This window comes from Cryptomeria japonica, unplaced genomic scaffold, assembly GCF_030272615.1.
Source record: "Cryptomeria japonica unplaced genomic scaffold, Sugi_1.0 HiC_scaffold_1412, whole genome shotgun sequence".
NCBI lineage: Eukaryota > Viridiplantae > Streptophyta > Pinopsida > Cupressales > Cupressaceae > Cryptomeria > Cryptomeria japonica.
In genome coordinates this window covers 7,501-18,609 of record NW_026729867.1, presented here as the reverse complement: position 1 = coordinate 18,609, position 11,109 = coordinate 7,501, and positions in this window count along the sequence as shown.

The window sequence follows — 11,109 nt, the reverse complement described above, 5'->3', positions numbered from 1 at the left end:
GTTATGAGCTTGTCGCAGTGTGTACTTAGCAAACCGCGACCCACGTGCGAATCCACCCCGGCCACCCACCCCCGTCGAGGTGCACACCCTCCCTCGCGAAGTGCGCCCCGTTCGCCAAGTGTGAGCCCTGCCCGGGTGCGCGCACCTTGCTAGGGCGTCGGGTGTGCACCCGGCCCGGCCTACGTGCGTGCACCTGGAGGGGGCGTCGTGTGCGTGCAGTGTCCCGTCTGCAACGCGGTGCCCACACACCACCTCGGGCGCAACGACCTGCGCTCACATGTGGGCCGAGTGCACCTTGGTGCATGTTCGGGGCGCCTCGGGTGCACGCTCGATCTTGCCCCGGTGCACCAAGGCGCTCGGTTTGCCCCGGGTGCGCACTTGGTGCAAGGTGGGCACCCAAAATAGGGATCAAGCACCAAAACACAAGTTTCGGGATGCAAAATGGGACCCAAGGACCACAAATGCGTTCCAAGACCCATGATGGGTCCACGAGAACAAAAATGTGTTCCGAGACTTAATAAACAAATATTGGGTTTTAGGAGAAGAAACATGCTCTGATGCCCAAAACGAGAATCGACCCCGAAAAGGCCACAGGCCAAAAGTGGGATGCGAGACAAAAAAAAATGGGACCCGAGGACCAAAATTGGGTTCCCAGGTCGAAGACAGGGCAACCGGACAAGAAACGACCTCTAAGGCTCGAAATGAGTCCCGACGACTAAAACTTGACAAGAAGCACCCATCAGGCACCCAACTCGACACCCATGGGATGCCGACCCACCCGGGCTTCCACCTAGCACACCTTGGCACCCACCCACCCTCGCACCCAACCTCGCACCCAACTTAGCACCTTTGAACCCACATTGGCACTCACCCTGACCCTGGCACCTTGGAACCCACATTGGCACTCACCTTGACCCTGGCACCCACCTTTGCACTCACCTTGGGACCCACCCTGGCTCCCACCTCGGCACCCACCCAGACACCCACCTTGGTTCCTTGGCACCCACCTTGGATCCTTGGCACCCACCCCGACACCCACCTTGGCACGCAACTTGGCTACTTGCCACCCACCTTGGCTCCTTGACGCCCACCCCGACAACCACCCCGTGACCTACCCTGGCTAGGGTTGGTGCACACCCACCCTGGTGCCCACCTTGGCACCCACCCTATGACCCACCTTGGCACGCACCTTAGTACCCACCCCGTTACCCACCCTAGGACCCACCCCGTGACCCACCTTGGCCAGGGTGGGTGCACCCACCCTGGTGCCCACCTTGGCACCCACCCATCCTAGCACCCAGCCTGTGACCGGGCTTGGAACCCAACCTTGCACCCGCACCCGTCTTGGCCAGTGTGGGTGCGCACCCATCCTGGCACCCACGTTGTGACACACCCTTTAACCCACGCACCCTAGCACCCACGTTGGCACCCACCTTGGAACCCAACCTAGCAACTTGGCACCCACCCCGTGACCCACCTTGGCATCCACCATAGCAGTCGCCGACTTGGCACCCACCTCGGCACCCACCTTGACACTTGTGGACCCACCTTGCCACTCACCCTAGCATCGACCCATCCTAGCACCCACCCTGGCACCTTTGCACCCTAGCACTCACCCATCCTAGCACCTAACCTGTGACCCACCTTGACACTCACCCTCGCACCCACCTTGGAACCCAACCTAGCACCCACCCACCCTGACACCAACCCTAGCACCTACCCACCCTTGCACCCACCCTGTGACCCATCTTGGCACCCACCCATCCTACCACTCAACCTATCACCCACCTTCTCACCCACCTTGGCATCCACCTTAGCACCCACCCACACTGGCACCTTGGCACCCACCTCGGGCAAGGTGGGTGCACACCCACCCTGGCACCCAATTTAGAACCCACCGAGCATGTTACCCACCTTGGCACCCACATTGCAGCCCACCCTAGTACCCACCCTATGACCCACATTGGCATCCACACCCTAGCACCCAGGCACCTCGACACCCGCCTTGACACCCACCCTAGCACTGAACCTGTGACCCACCTTGGAACTCACCCTAGAACCCACCCACCCTGTGAACCACCTTGGCATCCACCTTAGCACCCACCCACCTTGGCACCCACTCTAGCACTCACCCATCCTAACACCCAACTTGTTACCCACCTTGGCACCCGCCCTCGCGTCCACCTTGAAACCCACCCTAGCACCCACCCACGCAGGAGCCCACCTTGGCACCCAACCTAACACCCACGCATCCTGGCACCCAACTTGTGACCCACCTTGGAACCCACCCTAGTACCCACCTTTGAACCCACTATATCACCAACCCACCTTGGCACCCACCCTATGACCCTCTTTGGAATCCACCCTAGCACGCACCCACCCTGGCACCCACCATGGAGCGCACCCTAGCACCCACCCACCTCGGCACGCACCTCAACACCCACCTTGGTGTGCGCACTGCGCCAACCTCTCAAAGACCCTATGTGGTGCGCTCCAAAGTGTACACCTTTGGTGCGCTCCAAGGTGCGCACCTTTGGTGCACACCGAGGTGCACACCAAAGTGTGCACCGAGGTGAGCACCAAAGTGCACTCCAGGGTGCACACCAAGGCGTGCACCTTTGGTGCGGTCAATGCAAACGAATTCGGAAGTTGGGGTCGATGTCCTAATCGCTGCTGCAGACTACACGTATGAGAATCGGACAAATAGCTTTATATAGGGGAGGTGTTGCGTTTGATGGGTCGACTCCCCTGGTTGTGTGCACTGCACCAACTTCAAAGACCCTGTCTTGTTTAAGAAGTCAAAAGTTGGGGTGGATGTCCTAATCATTGCTGCAGTCTACGCATGTATGAGAATCAGACAAATAGCTTATATAGGGGAGGTGTTGCATTCGGTGGGTTGACTCCCCTGGTTGTGCGCACTGCGCCAACCTCAAAGACCCCGCATAGCAGAAGAAGTCGGAAGTCGGATTTTGGTGAGCACCAAGGCGTGCACCTTTGGTGCGGTCAACGCAGACGAATTCAGAAGTTGGGGTGGATGTCCTAATCGTTGTTGCAGGCTACACATGTATGAGAATCAGACAAATAGCTTATATAGGGGAGGTGTTGGGTTTGATGGGTCAACTCCCTTGGTTGTGCGCATTACGCCAACCTCAAAGACCTTGTTTTCGTTAAGAAGTCAAAAGTTGGGGTCAATGTCCTAATGGCTCCTGCAGGCTACACATGTATGAGAATCGGACAAATAGCTTATATAGGGGAGGTGTTGGGTTTGATGGGTCGACTCCCCTGGTTGTGCGCATTACGTCAACCTCAAAGACCTTGTTTTCGTTAAGAAGTCAAAAGTTGGGGTCGATGTCCTAATTGCTCCTGTAGACTACACATGTATGAGAATCAGACAAATAGCTTATATAGGGGAGGTGTTGGGTTTGATGGGTTGACTCCCCTAGTTGTTCGCATTACACCAACCTCAAAGACCTTGTTTTCGTTTAGAAGCCGAAAGTTGGGGTCGATGTCCTAATTGCTCCTGCAGGCTACGCATGTATGAGAATCAGACAAATAGCTTATATAGGGGAGGTGTTGGGTTTGATGGGTCGACTCCCCTGGTTGTGCGCATTGCGCCAACCTCAAAGACCCTGCATTGCGGATGAAGTCGAAAGTCAGAGTTTGGTGTGCTACAAGGTGTGGTCGAAGGTGCTCACCTAGGTGTGCACCTTTGGAGCACAGGAAAAGTGCCCTCCAAAAGTGCGCACCTTTGGAGTGCACAAAAGTGCCCTCCAAAAGTGCGCACCTTTGGAGCGCAGAAAAGTGCCCTCCAAAAAGTGCCCTCCAAAAGTGCGCACCTTTGGAGCGCAGAAAAGTGCCCTCCAAAAAGTGCCCTCCAAAAGTGCGCACCTTTGGAGCGCAGAAAAGTGCCCTCCAAAAAGTGCCCTCCAAAAGTGCGCACCTTTGGAGCGCAGAAAAGTGCCCTCCAAAAGTGCGCACCTTTGGAGCGCAGAAAAGTGCCCTCCAAAAAGTGCCCTCCAAAAGTGCGCACCTTTGGAGCGCAGAAAAGTGCCCTCCAAAAAGTGCCCTCCAAAAGTGCGCACCTTTGGAGCGCAGAAAAGTGCCCTCCAAAAAGTGCCCTCCAAAAGTGCGCACCTTTGGAGCGCAGAAAAGTGCCCTCCAAAAAGTGCCCTCCAAAAGTGCGCACCTTTGGAGCGCAGAAAAGTGCCCTCCAAAAAGTGCCCTCCAAAAGTGCGCACCTTTGGAGCGCAGAAAAGTGCCCTCCAAAAGTGCGCACCTTTGGAGCGCACAAAAGTGCCCTCCAAAAGTGCGCACTTTTGGTGCGCACCAAGGCGCTGGTTCGGTCGTTGCAGGCGAGTTCGGAAGTTGGGGTCGATGTCCTGAGCGGAGGTGCAAACTACACAGGTGTCGGAATCGGACAAATAGCTTATATAGGGGAGGTGTATGCTTCGATGGGTCGACTCCCCAGGTTGAGCGCACCGCGCCAACCTCAAAGACCCTACGGTATGGATGAAGTCGGAAGTTGGGTCCGATGACCAATTCGATTAGTAGGTATGCTCATGAGGTCGGAATTTGGGTCCGATGACCTGCCATGTGCAGGAAGGCGAATGTTGACACTGTGCGTTGCAAGGTGCACACCAAGGCGCTGGTGCGGTCTTTTTAGTCGAGTTCGGAAGTTGGGGTCGATGTCCTGATCGGAGGTGCAAGCTACACAGGTGTGGGAATCGGACAAATAGCTTATATAGGGGAGGTGTATGCTTCGTTGGGTCGACTCCCCGGGTTGAGCGCACCGCGCCAACCTCAAAGACCCTACGGTATGGATGAAGTCGGAAGTTGGGTCCGATGACCGATTCGATATGTAGGCATACTCGCGAGGTCGGAATTTGGGTCCGATGACCTGCCACGTGCAGGAAGGCGAATGTTGGCACTGTGCGTTGCAAGGTGCGCACCAAGGCGCTGGTTCGGTCGTTGGAGGCGAGTTCGGAAGTTGGGGTCGATGTCTTGATCGGAGGTGCAAACTACACAGGTGTGGGAATCGGACAAATAGCTTATATAGGGGAGGTGTATGCTTCGTTGGGTCGACTCCCCGGGTTGAGCGCACCGCGCCAACCTCAAAGACCCTACGGTATGGATGAAGTCGGAAGTTGGGTCCGATGACCGATTCGATATGTAGGCATACTCGCGAGGTCGGAATTTGGGTCCGATGACCTGCCATGTGCAGGAAGGCGAATGTTGGGACTGTGCGTCGCAAGGTGCGCACCAAGGCGCTGGTGCCGTCGTTGCAGTCGAGTTCGGAAGTTGGGGTCGATGTCCTGGTCAGAGGTGCAAACTACACAGGTGTGGGAATCGGACAAATAGCTTATATAGGGGAGGTGTATGCTTCGATGGGTCGACTCCCTGGGTTGAGCGCACCGCGCCAACCTCAAAGACCCTACAGTATGGATGAAGTCGGAAGTTGGGTCCGATGACCGATTCGATACGTAGGCATATTGGCGAGGTCTGAATTTGTGTCCGATGACCTGCCATGCGCAGGAAGGCGGAATTTGGGTCCGATGACCGAGTTGATGGCGTGCCATGCGCAGAAAGGCGGAATTTGGGTCCGATGACCGAGTTGATGTTGATGGCCCGCCATGCACAGGAAGGCGGAATTTGGGTCCGATGACCGATTTGAAGGCGTGCCATACGCAAAAAGGCGGAGTTTGGGTCCGATGACCGAGTTGATATTGATGGCCCGCCATGCGCAGGAAGGCGGAATTTGGGTCCGATGACCTGACATACGCATGGAGTCCGACTCGGGGGCCGATGTTCGATTCGATGACTTGCATTGTGGGTAAAGTCGGAAGTTGTGGTCTTTGACCCGATTCGATGACCAGACTTCGGCTGCTTGAGAATCGGACAAATAACTTATATAGGGGAGGTAGTGTTCTCGAGCATCCTCCCCCCGTGCCCGTTTATGTCGATTGATGCTGGTGCTCGACTGGTTGGAGCGCTCGGATGCAAAAATCTTGCACCAGGATTTATCGATTGTGATGGACACGGCAAGTCTCCTGATTGCTATGCAGGAGCTCATCGTGAATCTCTATGCGGCCTTGGTATGGACTCGACCTGCGGAATGGTTCGGCAATGGTAGTCGCTCCAACACGTCCTTGCAATGGCCACAGAGGTGATTCGACTAGAGCTCCAGTCTAGCTTTTGGGTTGCTTGGCGGACTGGTATAGCCGCGATCGAGTTCCGGCCATGAACGTTTTAGATAGCTCTTGGGCTTTCTGGGACGGAAGTCGGAAGTTTGGGCTGTTGTCCGATTTGATGACCATTCTTCGGATGTGTGAGAATCGGACAAATAACTTATATAGGGGACTGTGTTGTCTCACGCAGCCCCCTCCGTGCCCCTCTATCTCGACCGATGTTGGTGCTTGAAAGGGTTGGGATCGCTCGGATTTATAAACGTGCACCACCATTTGTCGAGTGTGAGGGACGCGGCAGGTCTCCTAAATGCTATGCGGGCGCTCTCTGAGAATCTCTATCCGGCCTCGACACAGACTAGTCTTGCTGAATGGTTTGGCACTGGTAGTCGATCCAACACGTCGTTGTTGTGGCCGCCTAGGCGATTCGATTCGAGCCCCCGTCTAGCTTTTGGGTTGCTTGGCGGATTTTGCCCTATCCGCAAGTGAGCTCGGTCCCTAAACGTTCGAGAAACCCGATTGCTATGCGCCGACTCTCTTTCTTGCGAGCCTCCATCTAGCTTTTGGGTCTCTACGGAACGGAAGTCGGAATCTGGGACCGTTGTTTGATTCGACGAGGCAGACTACGGTTGTGCGAGAATCGGACAAATAACTTATATAGGGGAGGTGTTGACTGGAGCATTCTCCCCCGTGCCCCTCTAACTCGACCAATGCTGGCGCTCGAACGGTGGTAGCGCTCGGATTTTCATTGAGCGCCAGCATTGGTCGATTTAGAGGGGCATGCGAGATTCCCGAATGCTATGCGAGGGCTCTAACGGAAATGTCTATTGGTTTCGGTATGGATGCAATTGCGAGTGGTTCGGCAAAGGTAGTCGTTCCGATGCGTCCATGTCGTGGCCAAATCGATAATTCGATTTGAGCCCTCGTATAGCATTTGGGTCTCTCGATGTGATTCCGCATTCCAGTCCCTTTGGGCACTGCTTGAGCCGCATCCCAGGGGGTTCCCTTCCCAATAATCTGCCTCGCAACCCGATTGCTATGCGGTGAGGCTCCTCGGCCGCCTCGGAACTATCTGTGTATCAGACGCATCGCGGGATAAGGGGTTGGCAACGGTAGTCGCCCCAAGCGCGTCCGATGCTTGGACCATTCCGAGGCGGCCCTGAAGCCTCTTCCGTCTAGCCGTTGGGTCCTTCTCGCCGCATCCCTCGCCTCGCACCCCGATTGCTATGCGGTGAGGCTCCTCGGCCGCCTTGGAACTATCTGTGTATCGGACGCGTCGCGGGATAAGGGGTTGTCACTGGTAGTCGCCCCAAGCGCGTCCGATGCTTGGACCATTCCGAGGCGGCCCTGAAGCCTCTTCCGTCTAGCCGTTGGGTCCTTCTCGCCGCATCCCTCGCCTCGCACCCCGATTGCTATGCGGTGAGGCTCCTCGGCCGCCTCGGAACTATCTGTGTATCGGACGCGTCGCGGGATAAGGGGTTGTCATTGGTAGTCGCCCCAAGCGCGTCCGATGCTTGGACCATTCCGAGGCGGCCCTGAAGCCTCTTCCGTCTAGCCGTTGGGTCCTTCTCGCCGCATCCCTCGCCTCGCACCCCGATTGCTATGCGGTGAGGCTCCTCGGCCGCCTCGGAACTATCTGTGTATCGGACGCGTCGCGGGATAAGGGGTTGTCACTGGTAGTCGCCCCAAGCGCGTCCGATGCTTGGACCATTCCGAGGCGGCCCTGAAGCCTCTTCCGTCTAGCCGTTGGGTCCTTCTCGCCGCATCCCTCGCCTCGCACCCCGATTGCTATGCGGTGAGGCTCCTCGGCCGCCTCGGAACTATCTGTGTATCGGACGCGTCGCGGGATAAGGGGTTGTCACTGGTAGTCGCCCCAAGCGCGTTCGATGCTTGGACCATTCCGAGGCGGCCCTGAAGCCTCTTCCGTCTAGCCGTTGGGTCCTTCTCGCCGCATCCCTCGCCTCGCACCCCGATTGCTATGCGGTGAGGCTCCTCGGCCGCCTTGGAACTATCTGTGTATCGGACGCGTCGCGGGATAAGGGGTTGTCACTGGTAGTCGCCCCAAGCGCGTCCGATGCTTAGACCATTCCGAGGCGGACCCGAAGCCTCTTCCGTCTAGCCGTTGGGTCCTTCTCGCCGCATCCTTCGCCTCGCACCCCGATTGCTATGCGGTGAGGCTCCTCGGCCGCCTCGGAACTATCTGTGTATCGGACGCGTCGCGGGATAAGGGGTTGTCACTGGTAGTCGCCCCAAGCGCGTCCGATGCTTGGACCATTCCGAGGCGGACCCGAAGCCTCTTCCGTCTAGCCGTTGGGTCCTTCTCGCCGCATCCCTCGCCTCGCACCCCGATTGCTATGCGGTGAGGCTCCTCGGCCGCCTTGGAACTATCTGTGTATCGGACGCGTCGCGGGATAAGGGGTTGTCACTGGTAGTCGCCCCAAGCGCGTCCGATGCTTGGACCATTCCGAGGCGGACCCGAAGCCTCTTCCGTCTAGCCGTTGGGTCCTTCTCGCCGCATCCCTCGCCTCGCACCCCGATTGCTATGCGGTGAGGCTCCTCGGCCGCCTTGGAACTATCTGTGTATCGGACGCGTCGCGGGATAAGGGGTTGTCACTGGTAGTCGCCCCAAGCGCGTCCGATGCTTGGACCATTCCGAGGCGGACCCGAAGCCTCTTCCGTCTAGCCGTTGGGTCCTTCTCGCCGCATCCCTCGCCTCGCACCCCGATTGCTATGCGGTGAGGCTCCTCGGCCGCCTTGGAACTATCTGTGTATCGGACGCGTCGCGGGATAAGGGGTTGTCACTGGTAGTCGCCCCAAGCGCGTCCGATGCTTGGACCATTCCGAGGCGGCCCCGAAGCCTCTTCCGTGTAGCCGTTGGGTCCTTCTCGCCGCATCCCTCGCCTCGCACCCCGATTGCTATGCGGTGAGGCTCCTCGGCCGCCTTGGAACTATCTGTGTATCGGACGCGTCGCGGGATAAGGGGTTGTCACTGGTAGTCGCCCCAAGCGCGTCCGATGCTTGGACCATTCCGAGGCGGCCCCGAAGCCTCTTCCGTGTAGCCGTTGGGTCCTTCTCGCCGCATCCCTCGCCTCGCACCCCGATTGCTATGCGGTGAGGCTCCTCGGCCGCCTTGGAACTATCTGTGTATCGGACGCGTCGCGGGATAAGGGGTTGTCACTGGTAGTCGCCCCAAGCGCGTCCGATGCTTGGACCATTCCGAGGCGGACCTGAAGCCTCTTCCCTCTAGCCGTTGGGGCTTTCTCGCCGCATCCCTCGCCTCGCACCCTGATTGCTATGCTGTGAGGCTCCTCGGCCGCCTTGGAACTATCTGTGTATCGGACGCATCGCGGGATAAGGGGTTGGCAGTGGTAGTCGCCCCAAGCGCATCCGATGCTTGGACCATTCCGAGGCGGCCCTGCAGCCTCTTCCGTCTAGCCGTTGGGGCCATCTCGCCGCATCCCCCACCTCGCACCACGATTGCTATGCGGTGAGGCTCCTTGGCCGCCTCGGAACTATCTGTGTATCGGACGCATCGCGGGATAAGGGGTTGTCACTGGTAGTCGCCCCAAGCGCGTCCGATGCTTGGACTATTCCGAGGCGGCCCTGCAGCCTCTTCCGTCTAGCCGTTGGGGCCATCTCGCTGCATCCCCCACCTCCTCGGCCGCCTCGAAACTATCTGTGTATCGGACGCATCGCGGGATAAGGGGTTGGCAGTGGTAGTCGCCCCAAGCGCGTCCGATGCTTGGACTATTCCGAGGCAGCCCTGCAGCCTCTTCCGTCTAGCCTTTGGGGCCATCTCGCCGCATCCCTCGCCTCGCACCCCGATTGCTATGCGGTGAGGCTCCTCGGCCGCCTGGGAACTATCTTCGTATCGGACGCATCGCGGGATAAGGGGTTGTCACTGGTAGTCGCCCCAAGCGCGTCCGATGCTTGGACTATTCCGAGGCGGCCCTGTGGCCTCTTCCGTCTAGCCGTTGGGGCCATCTCGCCGCATCCCCCACCTCGCACCCCGATTGCTATGCGGTGAGGCTCTTCGGCCGCCTTGGAACTATCTTCGTATCGGACGCATTGCGGGATAAGGGGTTGTCACTGGTAGTGGCCCCAAGCGCGTCCGATGCTTGGACTATTCCGAGGCGGCCCTGCAGCCTCTTCCGTCTAGCCGTTGGGGCCATCTCGCCGCATCCCCCACCTCGCACCCCGATTGCTATGCGGTGAGGCTCCTCGGCCGCCTTGGAACTATCTTCGTATCGGACGCATCGCGGGATAAGGGGTTGTCACTGGTAGTCGCCCCAAGCGCGTCCGATGCTTGGACTATTCCGACGCGGCCCTGTGGCCTCTTCCGTCTAGCCGTTGGGGCCATCTCGCCGCATCCCCCACCTCGCACCCCGATTGCTATGCGGTGAGGCTCCTCGGCCGCCTTGGAACCATCTTCGTATCGGACGCATCGCGGGATAGGGGGCTGTCACTGGTAGTCGCCCCAAGCGTGTCCGATGCTTGGACCATTCCTAGGCGGCCCTGAAGCCTCTTCCGTCTAGCCGTTGGGGCCTTCCCGCCCCATCCCTCGCCTCGCACCCCCGATTGCTATGCGGTGAGGCTCCTCGGCCGCCTTGGAACCATCTGTGTATCGGACGCATCGCGGGATAAGGGGTTGGCACTGGCAGTCGCCCCAAGCGCGTCCGATGCTTGGACCATTCCGAGGTGGCCCTGAAGCCTCTTCCGTCTAGCCGTTGGGGCCTTCCCGCCCCATCCCTCGCCTCGCACCCCGATTGATATGCGGTGAGGCTCCTCGGCCGCCTTGGAACTATCTGTGTATCGGACGCATCGCGGGATAAGGGGTTGGCACTGGTAGTCGTCCCAATCGCATCCGATGCTTGGACCATTCCGAGGCGGCCCTGCAGCCTCTTCCGTTTAGCCGTCGGGGCCTTCC